Raw genomic sequence first — 19,023 nt, forward strand, 5'->3', positions numbered from 1 at the left:
GGGTGCCAGGCATGGAGGGTGAGAGAATAGTTTAAGCTGGGTTGGAAAGGAGAGAAAGCAATTTGGGGTTGATGGACTAGGAGGAGGAGGAGGGATCAAGGGACTAGTGACAGAGGGATTGAAAACCAGATGACAGCTAGAGGGCTGGGAGGCTATGTCAGAGAATGGCATATCTGGCAGTGACAAGATCAACAGTGTGGCTGTGGCAGTGGGTGATGGACATGGAAGGGAGACCAAGGTCACTCAATATAAGGAGGGTAAGGCATGGCATGGGAGAGTCCTCTCCCTGAACACTGGATTCCAGGAAGCTGGCAGGGGTGGAGGGACAGAGGAATACAGGCAAGCAGGTATAGCCAGATGGTATGAACCCCAAGGCAGACACATGGGGGAGGACAGCAATGGTCTGGAGGGGCACAGGAATGTGAGGACATTGACCCCACATTCTGGCCTCATCTGCTGACTCAGGTAGATACAAAGGTGTGGAAGAATAAAAAGCCATCACTGAAAATAGCTGCAGGAGACGCCTGTGATCAGAGGATGACCAGGTCTCAGGGAGGGCCAATACAAGGAGAGAGCTTCCCATGAAAAGGGGAAGGAAGAGGGGGATTGATTTGCCATGGAATGAAGATCCACTGGGCACCAAGGGAAGCTTTGCAGGGAAGGGGAGCAGCTGGCATTTGGGAGAGGAGACAGAACTGTGCGGGGATGAGAATGTGAGAAAGAACAAATGAGAAGACTTACATTTGGGACAGTGACCAAAGACCACAAAATGTAACGTCTGGCTATGAGGGGTCCACACAGATCTGTGGGGTCAGGTTGTCTTGGGGAAGACCCAGGCTGTGGCCCTGGAGCAAATCACAGCTTGGGGTGGGGCTTCTGCCCTGTGGCACAACTCAGGGATGGGCCCTTGGTGGTCAGAGGCCACACCAGGAATTTTCAAAGGCCTAAATGTGGAGCAGTCTTAGGCCATAAAGGGTCCTTTCTTCTCTGGAAGCCTTCATTGCTTTGTATCTAAGGATGAAGTCTGAACCTAAAACAACCGTCACTCATTTTGTCACCTGCTAGAGACAACCTCGGCTTCTCAACAATGCCAAGAATCATGCTATTCTAACATCCATTTTGATTTAAAATCTTTTGTGTTTGAGATGGACTTTTCTCTGTTGACAATGGGCCGGGTCTGCCCTACTCATTAGGTGTGGAACTCCTGGCTTGTGGTAAAACCTGATTGGAAAACAATATAAACATATTTCCTGGTAAATGTATAAATATATATAGATGTTGGTTGTTCCCCTCCCTCCCAGCAACACACACCAAAGAAGAAGCAATTTGAAGCAATTCAGACATGCTCAGCATCTGGTCCTCATAAAAGGTCTCGGGTGAGTCATGATTCTGCACCAGCAGAGAGGGTTTGTCTTGCTTGTGGACAAAATTGTATTTGCCTCCCATTGTACCTGTGACCCTTTCTATTGCTTTATGATGATCAGTCTGATTTGTGTGCAAAGAAACTGGTAATACAAGAATTTGGGGGGTTGGGGGGGAAGGAGAAGAGGAGGAAGACCCAGACAGCTACATATTCAAGGCAAAATCAGCAGTTTTGAGGAGAACAACCTGTTTTTTGCTTTTGAGGAACCAGCTAAAAAGCAGAGTAAAGAGCCCTGGTTTGTAAGTTAGGAGATGGCACCCTTCTAGCTGTAGGCATCTCTGTTTGCTCATGTGACAAGTGGGACCAATAATGACTGCCCTATCCAGTGGAGAGGAAAGGAGAACTTGTTTGAGAGTGCTGCTGGGTGCCACCTGTGGAGTGAGCTCCTTAAACATGCCATCTCATGTAATGCCCGCGACAACCCTCTGAAGGAGGTGCCATTAAATAATTCTTCACCCAAAAGAACTGAGACTTGAGAGGCTATGCAGCCTGTCAGTACTCAAACCTTTATCTATCTGGCTCAAAATCCTGTGTTTTCTCCTGTATCTCATGCTGACAGTGATGTCAAAGGATACATTATAATCTAACCCTGGGAAGGGGAAAAGCACAAGGTGGCTTCCCTGCTCCAAGGCAGTGAGTCCCTGTGTCCTTGGCCCCCACAGAAGCCCCAGCCAAGCCCAGTTCTGTTTCCATAGAACCCTGCTTTCTGCTGTGGGAGCCAGGGGCGTTGTTAATCTGATAAACGCCTTTCTGCTAAGATGGGAGGGGGAGCTAAAGTGTTGCTGTATTGCTCTCCTGAATGGCAGGTGGAAAACGCCAGTGGGTTTACCCAAAGAGGTACTCTAGGACTATGATCTGAAAGGATGAGGGCTTTGGGGTCAGTTAGGCCTGGGTGGGAGTCTTGGGTCTGTTTCTTGCTAGTAGTGAGTGTGACCTTAACTTGTCTGACCTTTCAGTTTCATCATCAGTAAAATGTGGGTAATAATGATCACCGTAAAGGGTGGATGTGTTGTAAGTATTAAATGAGATAATGTGGGAAATGTGCCTAGCACTGTTATATACAACAGAGTAAAAAGTAGCTGTTGTTTTCATGGAGGAGGTGGGCAGACCTCCAGGGGAGCTATTTGGTTATTGGGTAGTTTTTGTGTCCCAAACTCCATATCTACATCATGGTGAATTCATTTGTTCAGTAAATGCACTCTAAACACTTACTGTGTAAGCTGCCAGGGACAGGCAGGTATGAGACACTCTGTATGTCCTTGCCCTTGTAGAGCTCACAGTTGAGCTGGCACCATGTGGCAGGGATGTATCTGTTATAGTCATAGAGAGGACAGGGCCTGGGAATATAAGCCTGACCACCTCAACGGGATCTCTTAGAGAGTCTGGCATTTTAAAATCTAAGCCTCTTGTTGGGATCTTGTTGTGGAGTTGTGGGGCACACTCCTTCCTTGGTGGAGACAGGAAAGGCTGGCATGCCAGACTGCTGGGAGGAAGAGGAGGAAGCAGCAGCGGCCTGCGGGTAGGTGGTCGAACAGGCAGCCCTGGAGGTACTTCCCATCTGGTGCTGGCAAAAACCCACCGCCTTTGGGACTGATGCCTCCAGCTCAGAGTTTATGGGATAATTTACTTGTTATCTGAGGCATTTATAGAGTGCTAGGAGTTGCCATATCTGCCAGGGATGGTAAATGTGGCAAGGACCTGTTCCAGCTCCCGGGCCACTGACTCACCAGTCATCTTAACATTGGGAAGATCAGTGAGCACTCTGGACCTCTCCTGGGAGGCAGTAAGATGAGTGCCTGAGTCCAGGCATAGAACTTGGAGAAAGGGCTCAATGTCAGTCAGCTTGGTAGGAAGCCCAAGGTACAGCTGTCCAGGGGATTAAGTAGAGGGTGGGTACAGTGTTCACCCTTCTAGGCTTTCTAGATCCTCTGTGCTGTAGCCCCTCCTCATCTCGCCCTACCCCACTATCCTGCTTGTTCCCCAACAACCAATACTCATATCAAGCTAGCAGGCAGGTTCCTCAAGAGCCCTCAAACACATGGAAACTCATTCCCTCCTCGATTTTGTTCAAAATCAGATCCCTACTGTTTCACTTTTCCTTAGCCATAGTTAGCTCATCTCTCAAGCCTAGCTGTCAATCTGCCTCCCCTAGAAAGTCTTCCTTAACTTCTATAGTACATATTGACCTTTCTCCTCTTGGATCTCATTTTAGTAACTATTCATTAATTCATTCAATACATGGCAAGTCGTACCTGTTCTATATGAAAATTACTCTCCAAATCCATCCAGTTCTCTCCATCAGCACTGTTTCTACCCTTAGTCACCTCTTGCTTGGATTATTATTTATTTATTTATTTTTAAATTTCAGAATATTACGGAGGTACAAATGTTTTGGTTACATGGTTGCATTTGTACTGCTTGAGACATGAAACCATAAGAATTCTAGAAGAAATTCCGACAAGGGTCAGAAGGAAGAGTGCCTGAAACTACAGGTGACTCCACATAAAGAAGCTGTGGAGGAGAACTGGAAGGAGAAAGCTCCCCCACCCCCCGAGAGGCTTGGAGACCAGCAACAAGGGTAGGTGGACCAGCTACATTTCCCCTCTCTTGCGTTTTGGACTGCGGATGGGCTCCTGAGCAGACCTACCCACACCAGCCCAGAGATGCCCACCGCCAGTGAACCGTGAGCCTCTTGCGGACAGGGCACCAGGCTCCCATCTCCCTTGGGGCACCTCCCGGTCCGCAGACCCGAGCCCATTGGTAGGCGCCATATTGCTTCATTCTCCCCTCCCCCTTTGCCTGTCGGCCACTGCTGAGAGAAGACAATTTAGCCACCACCTGGAGGCATCTGCAGGGAACGGGACCTTTCCTTTTGGGGACCTACAGCAGACTGAGGGGTACTCAGATTGTGAGCTCCCTACCCGCCAGGCCTCCCAGGTGCTGCTTGCCAGGAGAGCGGGGCAAATCATGAGGCAGAGAGACACCGATTCAGCTTGGGCACCCCGTGGGTGACTTGAGACCAGCACTCCTCTCCCTGGAAGGGTCAGGGATTGATCTCCAGGGCCCAGGAGACAGTCCTGCAGGCCAGATCCCGTACACCCAGGTCTCAGTTGCATTGCCCTGGGGCACAGAAGTGTTATTTGTGAATGACTCTACTGAGTGTGCCTTCAGGGGCAGATCAGCGTGCCTGAGGGGCAACCCTCCTCTCACAGGAAGGCCGTGCGCCCAGCCCAGGCTGCGATCCTGGGTAGGGAACCTCTTGGCCTGCATGACAGCCAGGGTAGATCCACTGGCTTGAGGTCCTGCCTGCTGGCAGAGGCCCCGGAGAAACTGCGGAATAGGGGAGGGTGGAAAGGAGCAAGGCCGGCTCTAGACTGTAGGTTTCAGACAGCCCCACCCCCCACACGCAGTCTTTCCTGCTGAGAGGGGCCATTCCAGCCCCTCCCTGGCAGCTTTGCCCAGAGGAAAAGAACAGACCTTTGACCCCTGCTAACAGCATTTGTGGAGCTTAAGGACAGGCTCACCCAACCCAGCTCTGCCCAGGCTCACTCCCCCACCCACCCCCAGTGAGGTGGAGAATAAGGACACACCTGTAAGTCCCAGGGCCCCATCCACCACGTGAGGCACTAGAGTGCCTCTCCAGAGGAACGAGAGCTGGTTACAGGCCCCAAAAACAACACTGCAGCTTTCCCCTGCCATCAAGCGCCACCTACTGACAGGGAGGTCATTCTGCACACCCTTTTACTGCATCTACTGACTCTCATCATATAGGGTGTGGTAAAATGTCACCCACAAACACCACCTACTGGCTTAGAGACTAAACAGAGTGTGTCATGATACAAATGAAAATCTAAAGGGAATAAGGAACAGCTGATCCAGATGTGAAGGAATCAGCGAAAGAACTCCAGAAGTATGAAGAATCAAACGGAAAGCACACTCCCAAAGAGAAACACCAGCTCTCTAGCAATGGACATTAACCAAACTCAGAACACCAAAATGACAGAAGAATTTCAAACATGGATCATCAGAAAACTGAACGATATGCAAGAAAAAATGGATAACCAACACAAAGAAACCACACACACACACACACACACACACACACACACACACACACAAATCCAGGACTTGGAAGAAAAAGTCACTAAAGAAATCGAAATATTAAAAAAAAAAATCAAACCAAACTCCTGGCAATGAAGAATTTATTCAGGGAACTACAAAACACAGAGGAAAGCCTCAAGAGCAGGGTAGATCAAACAGAAGAAAGAATCTCAGAGATCGAAGATAACACCTTCCAATTAAATAAGTCAGTCACAGAGATAGAGCAAAGAAAAGACCAAAGTCTGCAAGAAATGTGGGATTATGTGAAGAAGCCTTATGTGAGAGTCATGGGCATTCCTGAAGGTGAAGAAGATAATACCCAAGGATTGTATAAGCTATTTGAAGATATAATTGAGGAAAATTTCCCAGGCCTTGCTAAAAATCTAGATATACAGGTACAAGAAGCCCAAAGGACCCCTGGGAGATTCATTGCAAATAGGAAGACACCCCATCATGCAGTCATCAGACTGACCAAAATATCCACTAAAGAGGCCCTTCTTCAAGCTGTAAGGCAAAAGAAACAAGTAACATACAAAGGAAAGCCTATCAGAATAATGCCAGATTTCTCAACTGAAACCTTACAAGCAAGAAGAGACTGGGGCCCCATCCTCACTCTTCTGAAACAGAATAATGCCCAGCCTAGAATCCTGTACCCAGCAAAGCTAAGTTTTGTATACGAAGGAGAAATAAAGACATTCTCAGATGAAGACAGACTGAGGGAATTCACCAAGACCAGACCAGCCCTCCAAGAAGTACTCAAAACAGAGTTGCACATGGACCAGCACAAGAAACACTCACGAATGTAAAACTACTCAAAAGCTAAAGATCAAAGGCCAGATACCACAATGGCTCATGAGGGAAAATACAGCAGTGAAGTTCTACCCAACAGGATGAACACAAATCTGTTCCACCTATCAGTTCTCTCAATAAATGTGAATGGCTTGAACTCTCCATGCAAGAGACACAGGCTGGCCCAGTGGACAAAAAAAATACAAGCCAAGTATCTGCTGTTTCCAGGAAACTCATCTAACCTGCAAAGATGATTTTAGACTGAAAATAAAGGGATAGAAATTGATATTTCAAGCAAATGGGAGCCAAAAGAAGGCTGGTGTGGCAGTTTTAATTTCAGATAACTTAGTTTTTAAATCAACAAAAGTAATGAGAGACAAAGATGGTCACTATATAATGGTGAAGGGTACAGTTCAACAAGAAGACACAACTATTCTTAATATGTATGCACCCAACTTAGGTGCACCCAGATTCATAAAGCAAACACTACTTGAACTAAACCAAATGATAAACAGCAACACCATAATAGCCAGAGACTTCAACACCCCGCTGACAGCACAGGACAGATCCTCCAAACAGAAAATAAACAAAGAAATAATGGACTTAAACAGAATGCTACAAAAAATGGGCCTGACTGACATTTACAGGACATTCTATCCAAACTCCACTGAATATACATTCTTCTCATCAGCTCATGGGACATTTTGTAAGATTGACCATATTCTAGGACACAAAACATGTCTTAAAAAATTAAAAAAAAAATAGAAATTATACCATGCATCTTCTCAGATCACAGTAGAATAAAAGTAGAAATCAACCCTAACAGAAATTCTCATTTCTACTCAAAGTTGTGGAAGCTAAACAACCTTCTCCTGAACGATCATTTCATAGATGAGGAAATCAAGATGGAAATTAAAAGATTCTTTGAACTAAATGACAAAGGAGACACAAGTTATCAAAATCTGTGGGACACAGCTAAAGTAGTCCTGAGAGGAAAGTTTATTTCCATAAATGCCTATTTCAAAAAGACAGAAAATTTACAAATAGACAACCTAATGAATAGACTCAAAGAGCTGGAGAAAGAACAGACCGACCCCAAACCCAGCAGGAGTGAAATTGGTAAGATCAAATCAGAACTAAATGAAATGGACAACAGGAAAACTATACAGGAGATTAATAAAACAAAAAGATGGTTCTTTGAAAAGATAAACAAAATCGACATGCCTTTGGCTAGACTAAGACCAGAAAAGAAAAATCTCTAATAACCTCCATCAGGAACATGAAAGGAGAAATTACAACTGATGCCACAGAGATACAAGAGATCACCTATGAATTCTACAAAAACCTTTATGCAGAGAAATTGGAAAATGTGGAGGAAATGGACAAATTTTTAGAAACACCCAACCTCCCTAGGCTCAACCAGGAAGAAATAGAATTCCTGAACAGACCGATATCAAGAACTGAAATTGAAACAGCAATAAAAAACCTCCCCAAAAAGAAAAGCCCAAGACCAGATGGTTTCACACCCGAATTCTACCACACCTACAAAGAAGAACTGGTGCCTATCCTAAAAAAGTTATTCCACAACATAAAGAAAGATGGAATCCTCCCCAACACATTTTATGAAGCCAACATAACTCTAATACCAAAACCAGGAAAGCATGCAACAAAAATAGAAAACTACAGACCAATATCCCTTATGAATATAGATGCAAAAATTCTCAATAAAATCCTAGCAAATCGAATCCAAGTGCTTATCAAGACAATAATCCATCACGACCAAGTGGGCTTCATCCCAGAGACGCAGGGGTGGTTCAACATACACAAATCTATAAATGTAATACACCACATAAATAGAAGCAAAAACAAAGACCATATGATCCTCTCAATAGACACAGAAAAAGCATTTGACAAAATTCAACACCCTTTTATGATAAGAACATTTAACAAAATAGGCATAGATGGGGCCTACCTAAAAATGATACAAGCCATATATGACAAACCCACAGCCAACATCATACTGAATGGGGAAAAATTGAAAGCATTCCCACTTAGAACTGGAACCAGACAAGGTTGCCCACTATCCCCACTGCTATTTGACATAGTGCTGGAAGTCCTTGTGAGAGCAATCAGGCAAGAGAACAGAATCAAGGGTGTCCAAATGGGGACAGAAGAGATCAAACTCTCACTCTTTGCTGATAATATGACATTATATCTAGAAAACCCTAAGAATTCAACCAAGAGACTCCTGTAACTGATAAATTAATTCAGTAGAGTCTCAGGATACAAAATCAATACACACAAATCAGAGGCATTCATATATGCCAATAACAGTAAAACTAAGAACCAAATCAAAAACTCAATACCCTTCACAATAGCAACAAAGAAAATAAAGTACCTAGGAATACATTTAACTAAAGAGGTAAAAGACCTCTACAGGGAGAACTATGAAACACTGAGGAAGGAAATCACAGAGCACATAAACAGGTGGAAAACCACACCATGCTCATGGACTGGAAGAATTAACATTGTTAAAATGTCTGTACTACCCAAAGTGATCTACAGATTCAATTCAATCCCTATTAAATTACCAAAATCATTTTTCACAGATATAGAAAAAATAATTTTATGCTTTGTATGTAACCAGAGAAGACCTAATTTAGCAAAAGCAATTCTAGGCAGTAAGAACAAAATGGGAGGTATTAATTTACCAGACTTCAAACTATACTATAAGGCTGTGGTTATTAAAACAGCTTGGTATTGGCACAAGAACAGGGACACAGACCAGTGGAACAGAATCGAGAATCTAGATATAAAACCATCCTCATATAATCATCTAATCTTTGACAAAGCAGACAGAAACATACTCTGGGGAAAAGAATTCTTATTCAATAAATGGTGCTGGGAAAACTGGATAGCCACATGTAGAAGACTGAAACAGGACCCACACCTTTCAACTCTCACAAAAATCAAATCATGGTGGATAACAGACTTAACCCTTACGTGTGAAACTATTAGAATTCTAGAAGAAAATGTGGGAAAGACTCTTATAGACATTGGCCTAGGCAAAGAATTTATGAAGAAGACCCCAAAGGCAATCACAGCAACAACAACACTAAATGGGACCTGATTAAATTAAAAAGCTTTTGTACAGCCAAAGAAACTGTCACGAGAGTAAATAGACAACCTACAGAATGGGAAAAAATTTTGCATGCTACACATCCGATAAAGGACTGATAACTAGAATCTGTTTAGAACTTAGGAAAATCAGCAAGAAAAAAATCAAACAACCCTATCAAAAAGTGGGCAAAGGACATGAACAGAAATTTTGCAAAAGAAGACAGAAGAATGGCCAACAAACATATGAAAAAATGCTCAACATCTCTGATCATCAGGGAAATGTGAATCAAAACCACAATGAGATATCACTTAATTCCAGTGAGAATGGCGTTTATCAAAAAGTCCCATAACAATGAATGTTGGTGTGGATGTGGAGAGACACGAACACTCATACACTGCTGGTGGGACTGCAAACTAGTGCAACCTCTGTGGAAAGCAATATGGAGATACCTTAAATAGATACAAGTAGTCCTCCCATTTGATCCAGCAATCCCATTATTGGGCATCTACCCAAAAGAACAAAAGACATTCTATGAAAAAGACATCTGCACCCGAATGATTATAGCAGCAGAATTTACTATTGCAAAGCTGTGGAAACAACCCAAGTGCCCATCAATGCATGAGTGGATTAAGAAAATGTGGTATATGTATACCATGGAGTATTACTCAGCTGTAAGAAATAAAATGGCGGTATAGCATCTCTTATGTTCTCCTGGGTAGAGTTGGAACCCAATCTACTAAGTGAAGTATCCCAAGAATAGAAAAATAAGCACCACATGTACTCACCATCAAATTGGTTTCACTGATCATCATCTAAGAGCACATTCAGGAATAACATTAATTGGGTGTTGGGCAGATGTGGGGGGGAGGGGATGGGTGTATATATACATAATGAATGCGATGCTCACTGTCTAGGGGATGGACATGTTTGAAGCTCTGACTCGGGGGGTGGGGGGGGCACAGACAATATATGTAACCTAAACTTTTGTACCCCCAGAATATGCTGAAATAATAAAAAAATTTTTAAAAAGTGGGCAAAAGACGTGAACAGAAGCCTTTCAAAAGAATATAGACTAATGGACAATAAACATGAAAAAATGTTCAATGTTACTAATCATCAGGGAAATGCAAATCAAAACCACAATGAGAAATCACCTAACCCCAGTGAGAATGATTTTTATCAAAAGGTTGCTTGGGTTATTAAATACCCTTGTAACTAGTTTATCTGCTTTCACTCTGCCTCTCTCCAAACCCTCAATACTCCATGCACCACCCAGTGATCTTTTATAAAGGTAAATTAACTCCTGTCATCTCCCCCGCTTACAGTCTTTCAGTAGCTTCCCAAACTCCTCACCACAGCCCACACGTCTCTGCTAATCTGGCACTTGGCTGCATTCCCAGCCTCTTCTAGTTCCATCATTCCTCTTGTTCATTCTGCTTCAGGCATCTCAGCTTTCTCTCAGTTCCTCAAAAAGGCCAAACTATTATTACTGCCTCAGGCTTTTGTACTGGCCACGCTACCTAGAATGGTCTCAGCTCCCCAGTGCCTGTCTCCTCCTCATAACTCAGCTCTGCTCAAGTGTTACCTCCTCAGAAGATTTTCCTTGACCATCCATCTAAAGTAACTCCTACCCTCCTCAAGTAACACTTTATCTCATTATACTATTTCCTTTATGTCTTAATCTCTTGTGTGTTGCTGTAACAGAATACCACAGACTGGGTAATTTATAAAGAAAATTATTTCTCACAGTTTTGGAGGCTGGGAAGTCCAATATCAAGGTGCGGGCATCTGGTGAAGGCTTTTGTGCAGCATTATCCCATGGTGGAAGGTGGAAGGGAAAACAAACATGTAAGACAGAAAAAGGAGGCTGAACTCCCATGATAACTAACCTGCTCCTGTGATAATGGCATTACTCCATTTGAGGGAAGAGCCCTCAATGTAATCATCTCTTAAAGGTCTCACCTCTTAATACCATCACAATGGCAATTCAATTTCAACTTGAGTCTTAGAGGGGATGTTCAAACCATAGCACTTTAACATTTTCTGAACTTCTCTATTTCCTTTGTATTGTCTGCTTTTCCCCACTAAAGAGGAAGCACTTCCAGACAGGAACAATGTCTGTCTTGTTCACCTCTGCATCCTCAGAGTTTATAATCATGCTTAACATACGAGTAAAATCAATAAGTATTAATAATTTATTAAATGGGTGTTAAATGCCTTCTAGGTATGGAGCACTGAAAATCAGTAATTGCTACCATTGATTAGAAATACAAATGCCTATCCTGGAACAGAGTTTCTCAAAGGTAGTCCATAAAATTCTGGTGGTCAAGGAGTTTGCAAATGATTTGATGGTCTCAGAGGAAAAACTGATGAAACAATTTTAAACATATGCTTAACTAATTTAAAAACAGAAGATTTTCACAGAAATTCTATTACTTTATTAATATTTGCTTCATGACATTTATTGCAAGAACCATATTGATCAGTTCATCATAGCTAATTTCAGTTATAAATTATAGATTATTTTTGATTTGTTTCACCTTGTAAGTGTTAAAAATCTCAGTTGTAAAAACTATAAACACTTTTTTTTTCTGAGACACAGAAAAGGTTTTTCTCCTGCCTTGACCTCCCAGAGTGCTAGCATTAGGCATGAGCTATGGTGCCCCGCCTGTAAACATTTTTGTTGTTTCTATTGTGTTGTATTATCTCTCATGACTCAAAAGTTGTTCATTGAAGAGTAAAATTAATGCTGAAGATAATGTTATCAATAGAGCAATAAAGAATAATGCTGTAAGGGTAAATATTTAGTAGGCTTACAGTATGAATACACATCATGAATTCCATATGAACTAGAAGATAATCTACAAGAGTGTTGATTTAGCACATTTAGCTGAAAAAGAGAAATTCAAATAGGAAACACAGTACTGAATGTCGGAAAATTGGACTTTATTGGGTTGTGCATGGTCCCCAAGAGCATTGTTTCTTGTGACACCTTGTCTTTTGGTGGCAAAAACTGTTAATTTTTTTTTTTTTTTGCAGACAGAGTCTTGCTCTGTTGCCCTGGGTAAAGTGCAGTGGTTTCATTCTAGCTAACTGCAACCTCAAACTCCCAGGCTCAAGCAATCCTCCTGCCTCACCCTCCTAAGTAGCTGGGACTACAGGTGTGCACCATGATGCCTGGCTAATTTTTCTATTTTTGGTAGAGAATGGGGGTCTTGCTCTTGCTCAGGCTGGTCTCAAAACTCCTGAGCTCAAGCAGTCTTCTTGCCTCAGCCTCCCAGAGTGCTAGGATTACAGGCATGAGCCATTGTCCCTGGCCTAAGCTGTCAAATTCTGACATAATTTTCAAACAAAGTTTCGTTACTTCTCTGGTACAATTCTTTTATCAAAAGATCTTGTTGAAAGCACATAAAGAAAACAACTGGATGTGGAACCTGGCTTATGGCTCAAGCCTATCCTAATTGAGCTGATCATAGATAAAAGCTGAAAACAATTTTATCCCTCTGTTTGAATAATTATTAATTTTAAAACTATTGTTTTATGCTTACAATTTTAGAAATTAAAGTAGGTTTCCAGTTAAATGTGTTAGATTGAACACATGTAGTTGCTTCCTACTACCTCCCACAATAGTCAGTAAATGGATTTTTATTATTTTTTTATTTTATTTTATTTTTTGAGACAGAGTGTCACTTTGTTGCCCTGGCTAGAGTGAGTGCCGTGGCATCAGCCTAGCTCACAGCAACCTCAAACTCCTGGGCTTAGCGATCCTACTGCCTCAGCCTCCCGAGTAGCTGGGACTATAGGCATGCACCACCATGCCCAGCTGATTTTTTCCCTATATATTTTAGTTGGCTAGATAATTTCCTTCTATTTTTAGTAGAGACGGGGTCTCGCTGTTGCTCAGGCTGATCTCGAACTCCTGACCTCAAACGATCCACCTGCCTCAGCCTCCCAGAGTGCTAGGATTACAGGCGTGAGCCACCGCACCCGGCCAGTAAATGGATTTTTAAAAAAGCATAATGAACTTCCCCTTTAATCCATGATGGAGTAAGAGGGGCCACATTTACCCTGCCACTGTAAACAACTAGAAACCGGAGAAAATGTTTGAAAACAGCTGTACTCATATTGAACTAGAGGTAGTATAGCATTGTGATTCCTGAGAAAAGAAATACAAATGAGGTGAGTGCTGTCATAACCTAGGTATCTACCTGGAGACACATCTCAAGTAGTGGAGCAAGGAGGGAGATCCCAAGCAGAGCACAGTGGTCTCACTGAGATGAAGAGAGAGAGAGAGAGAGATTGCAGTTCAGGGAGGCTGAGGCAGCTCAAAGTTGCAAAAAAAAAAAAAAAAAAAAATCCAGACAAAGGGGAGTTGGTAGAAAAGGAGATCCAGAAATATGCACTGGGATCTCCTTAAGCCTTTTCTGAATGCTAATAAATAATACTAGAAAGAAACAATGGGGCTGGGTGTGGTGGCTCATGCCTACAATCCTAGCACTCTGACATGCCCAGGCAGGAGGATCACTTGAGGGCAGGAGTTTGAGACCAGTCTGAGCAAGAGCAAGACCCCATCTCTACTAAAAATAGAAAAAATTAGTCAGGTGTGGTGGCATGCACCTGTAGTCCCCACGACTTGAGAGGCTGAGGTAGGAGAACAGGAGAATTGCTTGAGCCTAGGAGAGTCTGAGGTTGCAGTGAGCTATGATGATGCCACTGCACTCTAGCCTGGGTGACAGAGTAAAACTCTGTCTCAAAAAAAAAAAAAAAAAAAAAAAAAAAGCAGGCCGGGCACGGTGGCTCACGCCTGTAATCCTAGCCCTCTGGGAGGCCGAGGCGGGTGGATCGCTAGAAGTCAGGAGTTCAAGACCAGCCTGAGCGAGACCCTGTCTCTACTAAAAATAGAAATAAATTATCTGGACAACTAAAAATACATATAGAAAAAATTAGCCGGGCATGGTGGCGCATGCCTGTAGTCCCAGCTACTTGGGAGGCTGAGGCAGTAGGATCGCTTAAGCCCAAGAGTTTGAGGTTGCTGTGAGCTAGGCTGATGCCACGGCACTCACTCTAGCCCGGGCAACAGAGCTAGACTCTGTCTCAAAAAAAAAAAAAAAAAAAGGAGCCAGAGAGAAAAATGACACAGTATACACAGAAAAGCAAAGATAAGAATTACTGTGGACTTGTCACCTGAAGCTATGTAAGCCAGGAGACAATGGAATGGCATATTTAAAGTGCCCCCCCAAAAGTTTGCAAACAAGTGAAAATATTCTTCAAAAGTGAAGACAAGATAAAAGATTTTCATACAAACAAAAACTGGAAGGATTTGTCAGTAGACTTGCACTATGACACATAATGAAAGAAGTTATTCATGCAGAAAAAATATCAGATGGGAATATAGTTCTACAAAAAGGAATGAAGAGTGCTTTAAATGTCATATATGTGGGTAAATATAAAAGACCTTCCCCCTTCATTTTATAATTTATTTAATATAGAGGTGACTATTTGAAGCAAAAATTATAACAATGTGTGGTTAGGTTTAGACATATATAGAAGAGAAATGTATGCCAATGGTAGCACAAAGAATGGGAGGGATGAAATGGCAGTATACCATTATGAAGTTTTACATTATATGTGAATTGATCTAACAGTATATGAAGATGCAGTGTGATAATTAAAATATGCATATTTTAAGTCCTAGAGCAACACTAAAAAAAAAAGTAGTGTAGCTTCAGTAGTAGAGATACAATGGAGTGCTAAAAAGTACTCAATTAACAAAATAAGGTGGAAAAAGAGGCAAAACCCCCCAAAGAGCAGATAAAGCAAAATAAAAAATAAATACTAAGAAGGCAGAGTTAAACCCAACCATATTAATAGTTATATTAACTACAAAGGGTTAAACATTGAAATTATAAGGCAGAGATTGTCAGACTAAGGGAATAAAAAAGCAAAACTCTATGCACTGTCTATAGGAAACTCACTTTAAGTATAAAGGTACAGGTAGTTTAAAAGTAAAAGGATGGAAAAATTATGCCACGCAAACATCTATCATAAGAAAGCTACAATGGTCATATTAATATCAAACAAAGTATACCCTAGAACAAGAAATGTCCCTTGGTAGAAAAAGGTCATTTCATAACAATTGAGTACAATTCATTAAGAGGACATATCAATTCTAAATGTGTGTGTACCCAGTAACAGAGCTTCAAAAATACATGCAACAAAACTGATAGAACTGAAAAGAGAAATAGACAAACCCACAATTTTAGAGATTTCAACATTTTTTTCAAGAACTGATAGAAAAAACTGACAAATTCAGTAAGTATGTTAAGATATGAACAACAGTACCAACCAACTTGACCTAATTGTCATTAGCAGAACATTCCCTCCAAAAACAGAATCCATATTCAACTACATATCAAACATTTACCAAATTAGGCCATACTCTGAGCCATAAAACAAGTCTCAATAAATTTAATTCATTATTAAATTAATTAGAGACAGGGTCTTGCTCTCTTGCCCAGGCTGGTCTTGAACTCCTGGCCTCAAATAATCTTCCTGCCTCAGCCTCCCAAAGTGCTAGAACTACAGGCGTGAGCCACTGTGCCCAGCCTAACAAATTTAAAATGACTGAAATCATATAAAGTATATTTTTCCATTTTTGATAAGAATGGAATTAAAAGTTAATAACAGAAAGGTATTTGGGGAAAACAACACACCTCTAAACAACCTAAGAGTCAAATAGGAAATCACAAAGGACATTAAAAAACATTTGAATTGAATGAAGATGAAAATATTAATACAACTTTTCAAAGTTTGTGGGATGCAGGTAAGGCAGTGCTTAGAAGAAAATTTATAGCTCATCACAGAGAGGAAGAAAGGTCTCAAATCAGTGATCTAAGCTTCCATCTTTTTTTTTTTTTTTTTTTTTTGTAGACAGAGTCTCACTCTGTTGCCTGGGCTAGAGTGAGTCAGCCTAGCTCACAGCAACCTCAAACTCCTGGACTTAAGAAATCCTTCTGCCTCCCAAGTAGCTGGGACTACAGGCATGCGCCACCATTCCCAGCTAATTTTTTCTATATATATACTTAGCTGTCCATACAATTTCTTTCTATTTTTAGTAGAGATGGGGGTCTCGCTCTTGCTCAGGTTGGTCTCGAACTCCTGAGCTCAAACAAGCCACCTGCCTCAGCCTCCCAGAGTGCTAGGATTACAGGCGTGAGCCACCGCACCCGGCCTAAGCTTCCATCTTAAGAAGCCAGGGCAAGAGGAGCAATTTGAACCCAAAGGAAGTAGAAGGAAGAAAATAAAGATCAGAAAGCAATGAACAGAAAACAGAAAAACAGAGAAAATCAATTAAAAAATCCTTTTAAAAATGAATAAAATTTATAGACTGATCAATAAAAAAGTAGATTCAAAATACCAGTATCTGGGAAAAAAGAAAATACTAATGAGATCCTACATTAATTAAAGGGACAGTAAGAGAATATTACAAATGACTACACAAATACATTTGAAAACTTAGATGAATTGGGCAAATTCCTTGGAAGATGCAAATTTCCAACAATGACTCAAGAAGTACTCCTAAATATCTATATTTCAATGACACAAATTAATAATTAGGAATTTTCTCACAAAGAAAATTCCTAGGCCTAGGTGGTATCACTGGTAAATTCTATCAAATACTTAAGGAAGAAATAATACCAATCCTTCAGCCATGAAGAATTTTCCAAAAATAGAATTGGGCAGTACACTTTCCAACTCATTTTATGAGGCCAATATTACTTTGATTTCAAAATCAGACAAAGACATTGCAAGAAAAATTACCAACCAATATCCCTCATGAACATTGGCAAAATCCTTAACAAACCACTAGCAAAATGAATACAGCAATATACTGATCCAGTGGGGCTTATCCCAGGAATGCAAGGTTAGTTTAACATTTAAATATCAATACGTATAATTTACAACCTTAGCAGAAATGAGGGGGAAAAAACCCATGATCATGTCTATAGATATATTAAAAGGATTTAGCAAAAGCCAACACACATTTATGATTTAAAAAAACAAAAACTGTATTTACTTTGGAAGCACATATAGTAAAATTGGAATGATACAGAGATTAGCATGGCCCCTGTGTAAGGATGGCACACAAATTCTGAAACATTCCATGTATACATATATATATTTTTTAAAGACAAAAACCTCTCAGTAAACTATGAATACCAGGGAACTTCTTGAACCCAATAAAGGGTCTCTATGAAAAACTTACAGCTGACGTTATACTTAATAGTGAAAGACTGAGTACCTCTAAGATTGGGAAGAAGGGAAGGATGTCTGCTTTCACCACTTATATTCAATGTTCTTCCAAAGGTCCTAGACAAGGAAGTAAGGCAAGAGATACATTAGCAAAGAGGTACAATGATCTTTATTTGCTGATGACATGATTATATATGTAGAAAATTCTAAGGATTCTACACAAAAAGCTAACAGAACTAATAAGTAGTAGGCAAAGTAGTCAGAACCTTTATTCTGTAGACATCTTTATTTTTATTGCCAACATGAGTAGCTGGCTTTCTTGGTGTGTGTGTTACTTTCCTCAAAAAATTAAAGGCCTTAATCACAGGGAGAACAAAAGCAGTTTTTACTGGTTTTATTGAATTGATCCTTACAGAAGTGGGGTTAGAAAGGTCTTCGGTTATAGCCTCCTGTCCCACTTGGTAAATATTCTTTCTCTGCCCTACAGTCATCTTTGAGAAATTCCTAAAACTATTGGGCTGTTTTCTCAAACTGTGAAGAGCCAAAGGGCTGCTCTGTGGTCCTATGGTCTCTCAATCAATAACCAAACATGGAAGCTCAAAACAAAAAAATTTCTGGGCTTTAAAACCAAAGTATAGTCTGTTCTGATTCAATCCAGGACCCCCTCCACAAACTCAGCTCTCCCTGTGGTGATGACCCTGTTCTGCAACAGAAGTTGGGGTGGAGGAGAAGGGAATCTCAGTTTATCTCACCCAGAGAGGGTGACTGCCCTAATCCCAAGTGGGTTTTGATCAAAAGAGTATTTTGAGCTACTTGTCTTCTCTTCAGAGCTCACTGGGATTTTTTGTTGCTTAGTAGGATGAGCCATAGACAAGGAATTTGAGAATAGGGTGCTACTGATTGCTCTGCTAAAACCGGCTGATCTTGTATAAGGTAAATCTCTCTGGATCTTAGTTTGTGCTTTTATAAAGTGAGGGATTTAGAATAGATCAGTGATTTCAAACTTTTTCCTAGTAGCAAGACTCTTTGTACAAAGGAAATGTTACCTGGATGCCCAATAAGGAGAAAAGAGGTTAGTGTCTGGTTGACTTTGAAGGTGGACTCTTTCTCCCCATGCGGCCATAGTGAATGTGACTGTCTAAAATCCTGTGGTTCCTGCCCCTGCAAAGATGACTAATGTATAAATGGGACAATGTGAGAAGGACAAGAGATAGGGATGTGGGAATGAGCAAGGTAAAAAGATCATAGGCTATGTTTTTCCATGTCAAAAATGAAGATAACAGAAGATATTAATAAATTATTTCTCTAAAAAGTCTTATAAATTATGACATGAAAT

The 19,023-nt window shown here is 41.3% G+C and overlaps 1 long non-coding RNA gene and 1 other non-coding gene across 3 annotated transcripts in view; one reads left to right on the top strand and one right to left on the bottom strand.

The window, feature by feature from the left end:
* LOC123635401 overlaps window positions 1-19,023 on the bottom strand; it is a 28,483-nt gene that overhangs the window by 754 nt on the left and 8,706 nt on the right. The window contains exons 2-4 of one of the 2 annotated variants that reach the window (XR_006734119.1): window positions 18,734-18,860; window positions 17,737-17,804; window positions 11,182-11,232 (exon numbers count right to left, since the gene is read on the bottom strand). This is a non-coding gene — a long non-coding RNA (uncharacterized LOC123635401). The remainder of the gene's footprint in view (window positions 1-11,181; window positions 11,233-17,736; window positions 17,805-18,733; window positions 18,861-19,023) is intronic. The other variant, XR_006734120.1, reaches the window with a different exon arrangement.
* On the top strand, window positions 17,504-17,606 carry LOC123636195. Its single transcript, XR_006734399.1, has one exon. It is a non-coding gene; the product is annotated as a U6 spliceosomal RNA (small nuclear RNA).

Source organism: Lemur catta, chromosome 3, assembly GCF_020740605.2.
Source record: "Lemur catta isolate mLemCat1 chromosome 3, mLemCat1.pri, whole genome shotgun sequence".
Taxonomy (NCBI): domain Eukaryota; kingdom Metazoa; phylum Chordata; class Mammalia; order Primates; family Lemuridae; genus Lemur; species Lemur catta.